We start from the raw sequence: 15,613 nt of genomic DNA on the forward strand, positions 1-15,613 counted from the left end.
ATTAGAGTGGTCCCTGGGTGGTTTATCTTTATTTACAGTGGTCCCTGGGTGGTTTTTCTTTATTTACAGTGGTCTCTGGGTGGTTTATCTTTATTTACAGTGGTTCCTGGGTGGTTTATCTTTATTTACAGTGGTCCCCGGGTGGTTTATCTTTATTTACAGAGGTCCCTGGGTGGTTTATCTTTATTTACAGTGGTCCCCGGGTGGTTTATCTTTATTTACAGTGGTCCCCGGGTGGTTTATCTTTATTTACCGTGGTCTCTGGGTGGTTTATCTTTATTTACAGTGGTCCCCGGGTGGTTTATCTTTATTTACAGTGGTCCATGTGTGGTTTATCTTTATTTACAGTGGTCCCTGGGTGGTTTATCTTTATTTACAGTAGTCCCTGGGTGGTTTCTCTTTATTTACAGTGGTCTCTGTGTGGTTTATCTTTATTTACAATGGTCCCTGGGTGGATTATCTTTATTTATAGTGGTCCCCGGGTGGTTTATCTTTATTTACAGTGGCCCCCGGGTGGTTTATCTTTATTTACAGTGGTCCCCGGGTGGTTCATCTTTATTTACAGTGGTTCCCTGGGTGGTTTATCTTTATTTACAGTGGTTCCCGGGTGGTTTATCTTTATTTACAGTGGTTCCCCGGGTGGTTTAAATTTATTTACAGTGGTCCCTGGGTGGTTTATCTTTATTTACAGTGGTCTCTGGGAGGTTTATCATTATTTACAGTGGTCTCTGGGTGGTTTATCTTTATTTACAGTGGACCCTGGGTGGTTTATCTTTATTTACAGTGGTCCCTGGGTGGTTTATCTTTATTTACAGTGGTCCCAGGGTGGTTTATCTTTATTTACAGTGGTCCCTAGGTGGTTTATCTTTATTTGCAGTGGTCTCTGAGTGGTTTATCTTTATTTACAGTGGTCCCTGTGTGGTTTATTTTTATTTACAGTGGTCTCTGGGTGGTTTTTCTTTATTTACAGTGGTCTCTGGGTGGTTTATCTTTATTTACAGTGGGCCCTGGGTGGTTTATCTTTATTTTCAGTGGTCCCTGGGTGGTTTATCATTATTTACAGTGTTCCCTGGGTGGTTTATCTTTATTTTCAGTGGTCCCTGGGTGGTTTATCTTTATTTGCAGTGCTCCCCGGGTGGTTTATCTCCATTTACAGTGGTCCCTGGGTGGTTTATCTTTATTTACAAAGGCCTCTGGGTGGTTTATCTTCATTTACAGTGGTCCCCGTGTGGTTTATTTTTATTTACAGTGGTCTCTGGGTGGTTTATCTTTATTTACAAAGGCCTCTGGGTGGTTTATCTTTATTTACAGTGGTCCCTGGATGGTTTATCTTTATTTACAGTGGTCCCTGGGTGCTTTATCTTTATTTACAGTGGTGTCTGGGTGGTTTATCTTTATTTACAGTTGTGTCTGGGAGGTTTATCTTTATTTACAGTGGTCCCTGGGTGGTTTAACTTTAATTACAGTGGTCTCTGGGTGGTTTATCTTTATGTACAGTGGTTCCCTGGGTGGTTTATCTTTATTTACAGTGGTCCCTGGGTGGTTTATCTTTATTTACAGTGGTCCCTGGGTGGTTTATCGTTATTTACAGTGGTCCCTGGGTGGTTTATCTTTATTTACAGTGGTCTCTGGGTGGTTTATCTTTATTTACACTGGTCCCTGGGCGGTTTATCTTTATTTACAGTGGTCCCTGGGTGGTTTATCTTTATTTACAGTGGTCTCTGGGTGGTTTATCTTTATTTACACTGGTCCCTGGGCGGTTTATCTTTATTTACAGTGGTCCCTGGGTGGTTTATCTTTATTTACAGTGCTTCCCGAGTGGTTTATCTTTATTTCCAGTGGTCCCTGGGTGGTTTATCTTTAGTTACAGTGGTCCCTGGGTGGTTTATCTTTATTTACAGTGGTCCCTGGGTGGTTTATCTTTATTTACAGTGGTCCCTGGGTGGTTTATCTTTATTTACAGTGGTCCCTGGGAGGTTTATCTTTATTTACAGTGGTCCCTGGGTGGTTTATCTTTATTTACAGTGGTCTCTGGGTGGTTTATCTTTATTTACAGTGGTCCCTGGGTGGTTTATCTTTATTTACAGTGGTCCCTGGGTGGTTGATCTTTATTTACACTGGTCCCTCGGTGGTTTATCTTTATTTACAGTGGTCCCTGGGTGGTTTATCTTTATTTACAGTGGTCCCTGGGTGGTTTATCTTTATTTACAGTGGTCCCTGGCTGGTTTATCTTTATTTACAGTGGTCTCTGGGTGGTTTATCTTTATTTACAGTGGTCCCTGGGTGGTTTATCTTTATTTACAGTGGTCCCTGGGTGGTTTATCTTTATTTTCAGTGGTCTCTGGGTGGTTTATCCTTATTTACAGTGGTTCCTGGGTGGTTTACCTTTATTTACAGTGGTCCCCGGGTGGTTTATCTTTATTTACAGTGGTCCCTGGGTGAATAATCTTTATTTACAGTGGTGTCTGGCTGGTTTATCTTTATTTACAGTGATCCCCGGATGGTTTATCTTTATTTGCAGTGGTCCCTGGGTGGTTTATCTTTATTTACGGTGGTCCCCGGGTGGTTTATCTTTATTTACAGTGGTCCCCGGGTGGTTTATCTTGAATTACAGTGGTCCCTGGGTGGTTTATCTTTATTTACAGTGAACTCTGGGTGGTTTTTCTTTATTTACAGTGGTCCCCGGGTGGTTTATCTTTATTTACAGTGGTTCCTGGGTGGTTTATCTGTATTTGCAGTGTTCACTGGGTGGTTTATCTTTATTTACAGTGGTCCCTGGGTGGTTTATCTTTATTTACAGTGGTCCCTGGGTGGTTTATCTTTATTTACAGTGGTCCCCGGGTGGTTTATCTTTATTTACAGTGGTTCCTGGGTGGTTTATCTGTATTTGCAGTGTTCACTGGGTGGTTTATCTTTATTTACAGTGGTCCCTGTGTGTTTTATCTTCATTTACAGTGGTCCCCGGGTGGTTTCTCATTATTTACAGTGGTCTCTGGGTGGTTTATCTTTATTTACAGTGGCCTCTGGGTGGTATATCTTTATTTACAATGGTTCCTGGGTGGTTTATCTTTATTTACAGTGGTCCCTGGGTGGTTTCTCTTTATTTACAGTGGTCTCTGGGTGGTTTACCTTTATTTACAGTGGTCCCTGTGTGGTTTATCTTTATTTACAGTGGTCCCTGGGTGGTTTATCTTTATTTACAGTGGTCCCTGGGTGGTTTATCTTTATTTACAGTGGTCTCTGGGTGGTTTATCTTTATTTACAGTGGTCCCTCGGTGGTTTATCTTTATTTACAGTGGTCCCTGGGTGGTTTATCTTTATTTTCAGTGGTCCCTTGGTGATTTATCTTTATTTACAGTGGTCCCTGGGTGGTTTATCTTTATTTACAGTGGTCTCTGGGTGGTTTATCTTTATTTACAGTGGTCCCTGGGTGGTTTATCTTTATTTACAGTGGTCCCTGGGTGGTTTATCTTTATTTACAGTGGTCTCTGGGTGGTTTATCTTTATTTACAGTGGTCCCCGGGTGGTTTACCTTTATTTACAGTGGTCCCCGGGGGGTTTATCTTTATTTACAGTCGTCCCTGGGTGATTAATCTTTATTTACAGTGGTGTCTGGCTGGTTTATCTTTATTTACAGTGATCCCCGGATGGTTTATCTTTATTTACAGTGGTCCCTGGGTGGTTTATCTTTATTTACGGTGGTCCCCGGGTGGTTTATCTTTATTTACAGTGGTCCCCGGGTGGTTTATCTTGAATTACAGTGGTCCCTGGGTGGTTTATCTTTATTTACAGTGGTCTCTGGTGGTTTTTCTTCATTTACAGTGGTCTCTGGGTGGTTTATCTTTATTTACAGTGGTCCCTGGGTGGTTTATCTTTATTTACAGTGGTCCCTGGGTGGTTTATCTTTATTTACAGTGGTTCCCTGGGTGGTTTTTCTTTATTTACAGAGGTTACTGGGTGGTTTATCTTTATTTACAGTGGTCCCTGGGTGGTTTATCTTTATTTACAGTGGTCCCTGGGTGGTTTATCTTTATTTACAGTGGTCTCCGGGTGTTTTATCTTTATTTACAGTGGTTCCTGGGTTGTTTACCTGTATTTGCAGTGTTCCCTGGGTGGTTTATCTTTATTTACAGTGGTCCCTGTGTGGTTTATCTTCATTTACAGTGGTCCCCGGGTGGTTTCTCATTATTTACAGTGGCCTCTGGGTGGTTTATCTTTATTTACAGTGGCCTCTGGGTGGTATATCTTTATTTACAATGGTTCCTGGGTGGTTTATCTTTATTTACAGTGGTCCCTGGGTGGTTTATCTTTATTTACACTGGTCTCTGGGTGGTTTATCTTTATTTACACTGGTCTCTGGGTGGTTTATCTTTATTTACACTGGTCTCTGGGTGGTTTATCTTTATTTACAGTGGTTCCTGGGTGGTTTATCTTTATTTACAGTGGTCCCTGGGTGGTTTATCTTTATTTACACTGGTCTCTGGGTGGTTTATCTTTATTTACAGTGGTCCCTGGGTGGTTTATCTTTATTTACAGTGGTCCCTGGGTGGTTTTTCTTTATTTACAGTGGTCCCTGGGTGGTTTATCTTTATTTACAGTGGTCCCTGGGTGGTTTATCTTTATTTACAGTGGTCCCTGTGTGGTTTATCTTTATTTACAGTGGTCCCTGGGTGGTTTATCTTTATTTAAAGTGGTCCCAGGGTGGTTTATCTTTATTTGCAGTGGTCCCTGGGTGGTTTATCTTTATTTGCAGTGGTCTCTGGGTGGTTTATCTTTATTTACAGTGGTCCCTGTGTGGTTTATTTTTATTTACAGTGGTCTCTGGGTGTTTTTTCTTTATTTACAGTGGTCTCTGGGTGGTTTATCTTTATTTACAGTGGTCCCTGTGTGGTTTATCTTTATTTACAGTGGTCCCTGGGTGGTTTATCTTTATTTACAGTGGTTCCTGGGTGGTTTATCTTTATTTACAGTGGTCCCTGGGTGGTTTATCTTTATTTACAGTGGTCTCTGGGTGGTTTATCTTTATTTACAATGGTCCCTGGGTGGTTTATCTTTATTTACAGTGGTCCCTGGGTGGTTTATCTTTATTTACAGTGGTCCCTGGGTGGTTTATCTTTATTTACAGTGGTCCCTGGGTGGTTTATCTTTGTTTACAGTGGTCCCTGGGTGGTTTATCTTTATTTACAGTGGTCCCCGGGTAGTTTATCTTTATTTACAGTGGTCCCCGTTTGGTTTATCTTTATTTTCAGTGGTCGCTGGGTGGTTTATCTTTATTTACAGTGGACCCTGAGTGGTTTATCTTTATTGACAGTGGTCCCTGGGTGGTTTATCTTTATTTACAGTGGTTCCCGGGTGGTTTATCTTTATTTACAGTGGTCCCCGGGTGGTTTATCTTTATTTACAGTTGTCCCTGGGTGGTTTATCTTTATTTACAGTGGTCCCTGGGTGGTTTATCTTTATTTACAGTGGTCCCCGGGTGGTTTATCTTTATTTACAGTGGTCCCCTGGTGGTTTATCTTGAATTACAGTGGTCCCTGGGTGGTTTATCTTTATTTACAGTGGTCCCTGGGTGGTTTTTCTTTATTTACAGTGGTCCCTGGGTGGTTTATCTTTATTTACAGTGGTCTCTGGGTGGTTTCTCTTTATTTACAGTGGTCCCCGGGTGGTTTATCTTTATTTACAGTGGTCCCTGTGTGGTTTATCTTTATTTACAGTGGTCCCTGGGTGGTTTATCTTTATTTACAGTGGTCCCTGGGTGGTTTATCTTTAGTTACAGTGGTTTCCTGGGTGGTTTATCTTTATTTACAGTGGTCTCTGGGTGGTTTATCTTTATTTACAATGGTCCCTGGGTGGATTATCTTTATTTATAGTGGTCCCCGGGTGGTTGATCTTTATTTACAGTGGTCCCCGGGTGGTTTATCTTTATTTACTGTGGTCTCTGGGTGGTTTATCTTTATTTACAGTGGTCCCTGGGTGGTTTATCTTTATTTACAGTGGTCCCTGGGTGGTTTATCTTTATTTACAGTGGTCCCTGTGTGGTTTATCTTTATTTACAGTGGTCCCTGGGTGGTTTATCTTTATTTACAGTGGTCCCAGGGTGGTTTATCTTTATTTACAGTGGTCCCTGGGTGGTTTATCTTTATTTGCAGTGGTCTCTGAGTGGTTTATCTTTATTTCCAGTGGTCCCTGTGTGGTTTATTTTTATTGACAGTGGTCCCTGGGTGGTTTATCTTTATTTACAGTGGTGTCTGGCTGGATTCTCTTTATTTACAGTGGTCCCCGGGTGGTTTATCTTGAATTACAGTGGTCCCTGGGTGGTTTATCTTTATTTACAGTGGTCTCTGGGTGGTTTTTCTTTATTTACAGTGGTCTCTGGGTGGTTTATCTTTATTTACAGTGGTCCCTGGGTGGTTTATCTTTATTTACAGTGGTCCCTGGGTGGTTTATCTTTATTTACAGTGGTTCCCTGGGTGGTTTTTCTTTATTTACAGAGGTTACTGGGTGGTTTATCTTTATTTACAGTGGTCCCTGGGTGGTTTATCTTTATTTACAGTGGTCCCTGGGTGGTTTATCTTTATTTACAGTGGTCCCCGGGTGTTTTATCTTTATTTACAGTGGTTCCTGGGTGGTTTACCTGTATTTGCAGTGTTCCCTGGGTGGTTTATCTTTATTTACAGTGGCCCCCGGGTGGTTTCTCATTATTTACAGTGGTCTCTGGGTGGTTTATCTTTATTTACATTGGTCTCTGTGTGGTTTATCTTCATTTTCAGTGGTCCCCGGGTGGTTTCTCATTATTTACAGTGGTCTCTGGGTGGTTTATCTTTATTTACAGTGGCCTCTGGGTGGTATATCTTTATTTACAATGGTTCCTGGGTGGTTTATCTTTATTTACAGTGGTCCCTGGGTGGTTTATCTTTATTTACACTGGTCTCTGGGTGGTTTATCTTTATTTACAGTGGTCCCTGGGTGGTTTTTCTTTATTTACAGTGGTCCCTGGGTGGTTTATCTTTATTTACAGTGGTCCCTGGGTGGTTTATCTTTATTTACAGTGGTCCCTGGGTGGTTTACCTGTATTTGCAGTGTTCCCTGGGTGGTTTATCTTTATTTACAGTGGCCCCTGTGTGGTTTATCTTCATTTACAGTGGTCCCCGGGTGGTTTCTCATTATTTACAGTGGTCTCTGGGTGGTTTATCTTTATTTACAGTGGTCCCTGTGTGGTTTATCTTTATTTACAGTGGTCCCTGGGTGGTTTATCTTTATTTACAGTGGTCCCAGGGTGGTTTATCTTTATTTACAGTGGTCCCTGGGTGGTTTATCTTTATTTGCAGTGGTCTCTGAGTGGTTTATCTTTATTTACAGTGGTCCCTGTGTGGTTTATTTTTATTGACAGTGGTCCCTGGGTGGTTTATCTTTATTTACAGTGGTGTCTGGCTGGATTCTCTTTATTTACAGTGGTCCCCGGGTGGTTTATCTTGAATTACAGTGGTCCCTGGGTGGTTTATCTTTATTTACAGTGGTCTCTGGGTGGTTTTTCTTTATTTACAGTGGTCTCTGGGTGGTTTATCTTAATTTACAGTGGTCCCTGGGTGGTTTATCTTTATTTACAGTGGTCCCTGGGTGGTTTATCTTTATTTACAGTGGTCTCTGGGTGTTTTTTCTTTATTTACAGTGGTCTCTGGGTGGTTTATCTTTATTTACAGTGGTCCCTGGGTGGTTTATCTTGATTTACAGTGGTCCCTGGGTGGTTTATCTTTGTTTACAGTGGTCCCTGGGTGGTTTATCTTTATTTACAGTGGTCCCCGGGTAGTTTATCTTTATTTACAGTGGTCCCCGGGTAGTTTATCTTTATTTACAGTGGTCCCCGTTTGGTTTATCTTTATTTACAGTGGTCGCTGTGTGGTTTATCTTTATTTACAGTGGTCTCTGGGTGGTTTATCTTTATTTACAGTGGACCCTGGGTGGTTTTTCTTTATTTACAGTGGTCTCTGGGTGGTTTATCTTTATTTACAGTGGTTCCTGGGTGGTTTATCTTTATTTACAGTGGTCTCTGGGTGGTTTCTCTTTATTTACAATGGTCCCTGGGTGGTTTATCTTTATTTACAGTGGTCCCCGGGTGGTTTATCTTTATTTACAGTGGTCCCTGTGTGGTTTATCTTTATTTACAGTGGTCCCTGGGTGGTTAATCTTTATTTACAGTGGTCCCTGGGTGGTTTATCTTTATTTACAGTGGTTCCCTGGGTGGTTTATCTTTATTTACAGTGGTCTCTAGTGGTTTATCTTTATTTACAATGGTCCCTGGGTGGATTATCTTTATTTATAGTGGTCCCCGGGTGGTTGATCTTTATTTACAGTGGTCCCCGGGTGGTTTATCTTTATTTACTGTGGTCTCTGGGTGGTTTATCTTTATTTACAGTGGTCCCTGGGTGGTTTATCTTTATTTACAGTGGTCCCTGGGTGGTTTATCTTTATTTACAGTGGTCCCTGTGTGGTTTATCTTTATTTACAGTGGTCCCTGTGTGGTTTATCTTTATTTACAGTGGTCCCAGGGTGGTTTATCTTTATTTACAGTGGTCCCTGGGTGATTTATCTTTATTTGCTGTGGTCTCTGAGTGGTTTATCTTTATTTACAGTGGTCCCTGTGTGGTTTATTTTTATTGACAGTGGTCCCTGGGTGGTTTATCTTTATTTACAGTGGTGTCTGGCTGGATTCTCTTTATTTACAGTGATCCCCGGATGGTTTATCTTTATTTACAGTTGTCCCTGGGTGGTTTATCTTTATTTACAGTGGTCCCCGGGTGGTTTATCTTTATTTACAGTGGTCCCCTGGTGGTTTATCTTGAATTACAGTGGTCCCTGGGTGGTTTATCTTTATTTACAGTGGTCCCTGGGTGGTTTTTCTTTATTTACAGTGGTCTCTGGGTGGTTTATCTTTATTTACAGTGGTTCCTGGGTGGTTTATCTTTATTTACAGTGGTCCCTGGGTGGTTTATCTTTATTTACAGTGGCCCCCGGGTGGTTTATCTTTATTTACGGTGGTCCCCGGGTGGTTTATCTTTATTTACAGTGGTCCCTGGGTGGTTTATCTTTATTTACAGTGGTCCCTGGGTGATTTATCTTTATTTACAGTGGTCCCCGGGTGGTTTATCTTTATTTACAGTGGTCTCTGTGTGGTTTCTCTTTATTTACAATGGTCCCTGGGTGGTTTATCTTTATTTACAGTGGTCCCCGGGTGGTTTATCTTTATTTACAGTGGTCCCTGTGTGGTTTATCTTTATTTACAGTGGTCCCTGGGTGGTTTATCTTTATTTACTGTGGTCTCTGGGTGGTTTATCTTTATTTACAGTGGTCCCTGGGTGGTTTATCTTTATTTACAGTGGTCCCTGGGTGGTTTATCTTTATTTACAGTGGTCCCTGTGTGGTTTATCTTTATTTACAGTGGTCCCTGGGTGGTTTATCTTTATTTACAGTGGTCCCAGGGTGGTTTATCTTTATTTACAGTGGTCCCTGGGTCGTTTATCTTTATTTGCAGTGGTCTCTGAGTGGTTTATCTTTATTTACAGTGGTCCCTGTGTGGTTTATTTTTATTTACAGTGGTCTCTGGGTGGTTTTTCTTCATTCACAGTGGTCTCTGGGTGGTTTATCTTTATTTACAGTGGTCCCTGGGTGGTTTATCTTTATTTACAGTGGTCCCTGGGTGGTTTATCTTTATTTACAGTGGTCCCTGGGTGGTTTATCTTTATTTACAGTGGTCCCTGGGTGGTTTATCTTTATTTACAGTGGTCTCTGGGTGGTTTATCTTTATTTACAATGGTCCCTGGGTGGTTTATCTTTATTTACAGTGGTCCCTGGGTGGTTTATCTTTATTTACAGTGGTCCCTGGGTGGTTTATCTTTATTTACAGTGGTCCCTGGGTGGTTTATCTTTTTTTACAGTGGTCCCTGGGTGGTTTATCTTTATTTACAGTGGTCCCCGGGTAGTTTATCTTCATTTACAGTGGTCCCCGGGTGGTTTATCTTTATTTACAGTGGTCGCTGGGAGGTTTATCTTTATTTACAGTGGACCCTGGGTGGTTTATCTTTATTGACAGTGGTCCCTGGGTGGTTTATCTTTATTTACAGTGGTCCCTGGGTGGTTTATCTTTATTTACAGTGGTCCCTGGGTTGTTTATCTTTATTTACAGTGGTCCCTGGGTGGTTTATCTTTATTTACAGTGGTCTCTGGGTGATTTATCTTTATTTACAGTGGTCTCTGGGTGGTTTATCTTTATTTACAGTGGTCCCTGGGTGGTTTATCTTTATTTACAGTGGTCCCTGGGTGGTTTATCTTTATTTACAGTGGTTCCCGGGTGGTTTATATTTATTTACAGTGGTCCCTGGGTGGTTTATCTTTATTTACAGTGGTCCCTGGGTGGTTTGTCTTTATTTACAGTGGTCTCTGGGTGGTTTATCTTTATTTACAGTGGTCCCCGAGTGGTTTATCTTTATTTACAGTGGTCTCTGGGTGGTTTATCTTTATTACAGTGGTCCCTGGGTGGTTTATCTTTATTTACAGTGGTCCCCGTGTGGTTTATCTTTATTTACAGTGGTCTCTGGGTGGTTTATCTTTATTTACAGTGGACCCTGGGTGGTTTTTCTTTATTTACAGTGGTCTCTGGGTGGTTTATCTTTATTTACAGTGGTTCCTGGGTGGTTTATCTTTATTTACAGTGGTCTCTGGGTGGTTTCTCTTTATTTACAATGGTCCCTGGGTGGTTTATCTTTATTTACAGTGGTCCCCGGGTGGTTTATCTTTATTTACAGTGGTCCCTGTGTGGTTTATCTTTATTTGCAGTGGTCCCTGGGTGGTTAATCTTTATTTACAGTGGTCCCTGGGTGGTTTATCTTTATTTACAGTGGTTCCCTGGGTGGTTTATCTTTATTTACAGTGGTCTCTGGGTGGTTTATCTTTATTTACAATGGTCCCTGGGTGGATTATCTTTATTTATAGTGGTCCCCGGTTGGTTGATCTTTATTTACAGTGGTCCCCGGGTGGTTTATCTTTATTTACTGTGGTCTCTGGGTGGTTTATCTTTATTTACAGTGGTCCCTGGGTGGTTTATCTTAATTTACAGTGGTCCCTGGGTGGTTTATCTTTATTTACAGTGGTCCCTGTGTGGTTTATCTTTATTTACAGTGGTCCCTGTGTGGTTTATCTTTATTTACAGTGGTCCCAGGGTGGTTTATCTTTATTTACAGTGGTCCCTGGGTGATTTATCTTTATTTGCAGTGGTCTCTGAGTGGTTTATCTTTATTTACAGTGGTCCCTGTGTGGTTTATTTTTATTGACAGTGGTCCCTGGGTGGTTTATCTTTTTTTCCAGTGGTGTCTGGCTGGATTCTCTTTATTTACAGTGATCCCCGGATGGTTTATCTTTATTTACAGTTGTCCCTGGGTGGTTTATCTTTATTTACAGTGGTCCCCGGGTGGTTTATCTTTATTTACAGTGGTCCCCTGGTGGTTTATCTTGAATTACAGTGGTCCCTGGGTGGTTTATCTTTATTTACAGTGGTCCCTGGGTGGTTTTTCTTTATTTACAGTGGTCTCTGGGTGGTTTATCTTTATTTACAGTGGTTCCTGGGTGGTTTATCTTTATTTACAGTGGTCCCTGGGTGGTTTATCTTTATTTACAGTGGTCCCCGGGTGGTTTATCTTTATTTACGGTGGTCCCCGGGTGGTTTATCTTTATTTACAGTGGTCCCTGGGTGGTTTATCTTTATTTACAGTGGTCCCTGGGTGGTTTATCTTTATTTACAGTGGCCCCTGGGTGGTTTATCTTTATTTACAGTGGTCCCTGGGTGATTTATCTTTATTTACAGTGGTCCCCGGGTGGTTTATCTTTATTTACAGTGGTCTCTGTGTGGTTTCTCTTTATTTACAATGGTCCCTGGGTGGTTTATCTTTATTTACAGTGGTCCCCGGGTGGTTTATCTTTATTTACAGTGGTCCCTGTGTGGTTTATCTTTATTTACAGTGGTCCCTGGGTGGTTTATCTTTATTTACTGTGGTCTCTGGGTGGTTTATCTTTATTTACAGTGGTCCCTGGGTGGTTTATCTTTATTTACAGTGGTCCCTGGGTGGTTTATCTTTATTTACAGTGGTCCCTGTGTGGTTTATCTTTATTTACAGTGGTCCCTGGGTGGTTTATCTTTATTTACAGTGGTCCCAGGGTGGTTTATCTTTATTTACAGTGGTCCCTGGGTGGTTTATCTTTATTTGCAGTGGTCTCTGAGTGGTTTATCTTTATTTACAGTGGTCCCTGTGTGGTTTATTTTTATTTACAGTGGTCTCTGGGTGGTTTTTCTTCATTCACAGTGGTCTCTGGGTGGTTTATCTTTATTTACAGTGGTCCCTGGGTGGTTTATCTTTATTTACAGTGGTCCCTGGGTGGTTTATCTTTATTTACAGTGGTCCCTGGGTGGTTTATCTTTATTTACAGTGGTCCCTGGGTGGTTTATCTTTATTTACAGTGGTCTCTGGGTGGTTTATCTTTATTTACAATGGTCCCTGGGTGGTTTATCTTTATTTACAGTGGTCCCTGGGTGGTTTATCTTTATTTACAGTGGTCCCTGGGTGGTTTATCTTTATTTACAGTGGTCCCTGGGTGGTTTATCTTTTTTTACAGTGGTCCCTGGGTGGTTTATCTTTATTTACAGTGGTCCCCGGGTAGTTTATCTTCATTTACAGTGGTCACCGGGTGGTTTATCTTTATTTACAGTGGTCGCTGGGAGGTTTATCTTTATTTACAGTGGACCCTGGGTGGTTTATCTTTATTGACAGTGGTCCCTGGGTGGTTTATCTTTATTTACAGTGGTCCCTGGGTGGTTTATCTTTATTTACAGTGGTCCCTGGGTTGTTTATCTTTATTTACAGTGGTCCCTGGGTGGTTTATCTTTATTTACAGTGGTCTCTGGGTGGTTTATCTTTATTTACAGTGGTCTCTGGGTGGTTTATCTTTATTTACAGTGGTCCCTGGGTGGTTTATCTTTATTTACAGTGGTCCCTGGGTGGTTTATCTTTATTTACAGTGGTTCCCGGGTGGTTTATATTTATTTACAGTGGTCCCTGGGTGGTTTATCTTTATTTACAGTGGTCCCTGGGTGGTTTGTCTTTATTTACAGTGGTCTCTGGGTGGTTTATCTTTATTTACAGTGGTCCCCGAGTGGTTTATCTTTATTTACAGTGGTCTCTGGGTGGTTTATCTTTATTACAGTGGTCCCTGGGTGGTTTATCTTTATTTACAGTGGTCCCTGGGTGGTTTATCTTTATTTGCAGTGGTTCCCGGGTGGTTTATCTTTATTTACAGTGGTTCCCGGGTGGTTTATATTGATTTCCAGTGGTGCCTGGGTGGTTTATCTTTATTTACAGTGGTCCCTGGGTGGTTTATCTTTATTTACAGTGGTTCCCGGGTGGTTTATCTTTATTTACAGTGGTCCCTGGGTGGTTTATCTTTATTGACAGTGGTCTCTGTGTGGTTTATCTTTATTTACAGTGGTCCCTGGGTGGTTTATCTTTATTTACAGTTGTCCCTGGGTGGTTTATCTTTATTTACAGTGGTCCCTGGGTGGTTTATCTTTATTTACAGTGGTCCCTGGGTGGTTTATCTTTATTTACAGTGGTCCCTGGGTGGTTTATCTTTATTTACAGTGGTCCCTGGGTGGTTTATCTTTATTTACAGTGGTCTCTGGGTGGTTTATCTTTATTTACAGTGGTTCCTGGGTGGTTTATCTTTATTTACAGTGGTCCCTGGGTGGTTTATCTTTATTTACAGTGGTCCCTGGGTGGTTTCTCTTTATTTACAGTGGTCCCTGTGCGGTTTATCTTTATTTACAGTGATCTCTGGGTGGTTTATCTTTATTTACAGTGGTCCCTGTGTGGTTTATCTTTATTTACAGTGGTCCCTGGGTGGTTTATCTTTATTTACAGTGGTCCCCGGCTGGTTTATCTTTATTTAAAGTGGTCCACGGGTGGTTTATCTTTATTTACAGTGGTCCCTGGGTGGTTTATCTTTATTTACAGTGGTCCCCGGGTGGTTTATCTTTATTTACAGTGATCCCCGGGTGGTTTATCTTTATTTACAGTGGTCTCCGGGTGGTTTAACTTCATTTACAGTGGTCCCTGCGTGGTTTATCTTTATTTACAGTGGTCTCTGGTTGTTTTATCTTTATTTACAGTGGTTCCTGAGTGGTTTATCTTTATATCCAATGGTCTCTGGGTGGTTTATCTTTATTTACAGTGGTCCCTGGGTGGTTTATCTTCATTTACAGTGGTCCCTGGGTGGTTTCTCTTTATTTACAGTGGTCCCTGGGTGGTTTATCTTTATTTACAGTGGTCCCTGGGTGGTTTATCTTTATTTACAGTGGTCCCTGGGTGGTTTATCTTTATTTACTGTGGTCCCTGGGTGGTTTACCTTTATTTACAATGGTCCCCGTGTGGTTTATCTGTATTGACAGTGGTCCCTGGGTGGTTTATCTTTATTTTCAGTGGTCCCTGGGTGGTTTATCTTTATTTACAGTGGTTCCTGGGTGGTTTATCTTTATTTACAGCGGTCCCCGGGTGGTTTATCTTTATTTACAGTGGTCCCTGGGTAGTTTATCTTTATTTACAGTGGTCCCTGGGTGGTTTATCTTTATTTACAGTGGTTCCCTGGGTGGTTTTTCTTTATTTACAGAGGTTACTGGGTGGTTTATCTTTATTTACAGTGGTCCCTGGTTGGTTTATCTTTATTTACAGTGGTCCCTGGGTGGTTTATCTTTATTTACAGTGGTCCCCGGGTGGTTTATCTTTATTTACAGTGGTTCCTGGGTGGTTTATCTGTATTTGCAGTGTTCCCTGGGTGGTTTATCTTTATTTACAGTGGTCCCTGTGTGTTTTATCTTCATTTACAGTGGTCCCCGGGTGGTTTCTCATTATTTTCAGTGGTCTCTGGGTGGTTTATCTTTATTTACAGTGGCCTCTGGGTGGTATATCTTTATTTACAATGGTTCCTGGGTGGTTTATCTTTATTTACAGTGGTCCCTGGGTGGTTGAACTTTATTTACAGTGGTCCCTCGGTGGTTTATCTTTATTTACAGTGGTCCCTGGGTGGTTTATCTTTATTTACAGTGGTCCCTGGTTGGTTTATCTTTATTTACAGTGGTCCCTGGGTGGTTTATCTTTATTTACAGTGGTCTCTGGGTGGTTTATCTTTATTTACAGTGGTCCCTGGGTGGTTTATCTTTATTTACAGTGGTCCCTGGGTGGTTTATCTTTATTTACAGTGGTCTCTGGGTGGTTTATCTTTATTTACAGTGGTCCCCGGGTGGTTTACCTTTATTTACAGTGGTCCCCGGGTGGTTTATCTTTATTTACAGTGGTCCCTGGGTGATTAATCTTTATTTACAGTGGTGTCTGGCTGGTTTATCTTTATTTACAGTGATCCCCGGATGGTTTATCTTTATTTACAGTGGTCCCTCGGTGGTTTATCTTTATTTACGGTGGTCCCCTGGTGGTTTATCTTTATTTACAGTGGTCCCCGGGTGGTTTATCTTGAATTACAGTGGTCCCTGGGTGGTTTATCTTTATTTACAGTGGTCTCT

This window comes from Scyliorhinus torazame, chromosome 5 (genome assembly GCF_047496885.1).
Source record: "Scyliorhinus torazame isolate Kashiwa2021f chromosome 5, sScyTor2.1, whole genome shotgun sequence".
Classification (NCBI taxonomy): domain Eukaryota; kingdom Metazoa; phylum Chordata; class Chondrichthyes; order Carcharhiniformes; family Scyliorhinidae; genus Scyliorhinus; species Scyliorhinus torazame.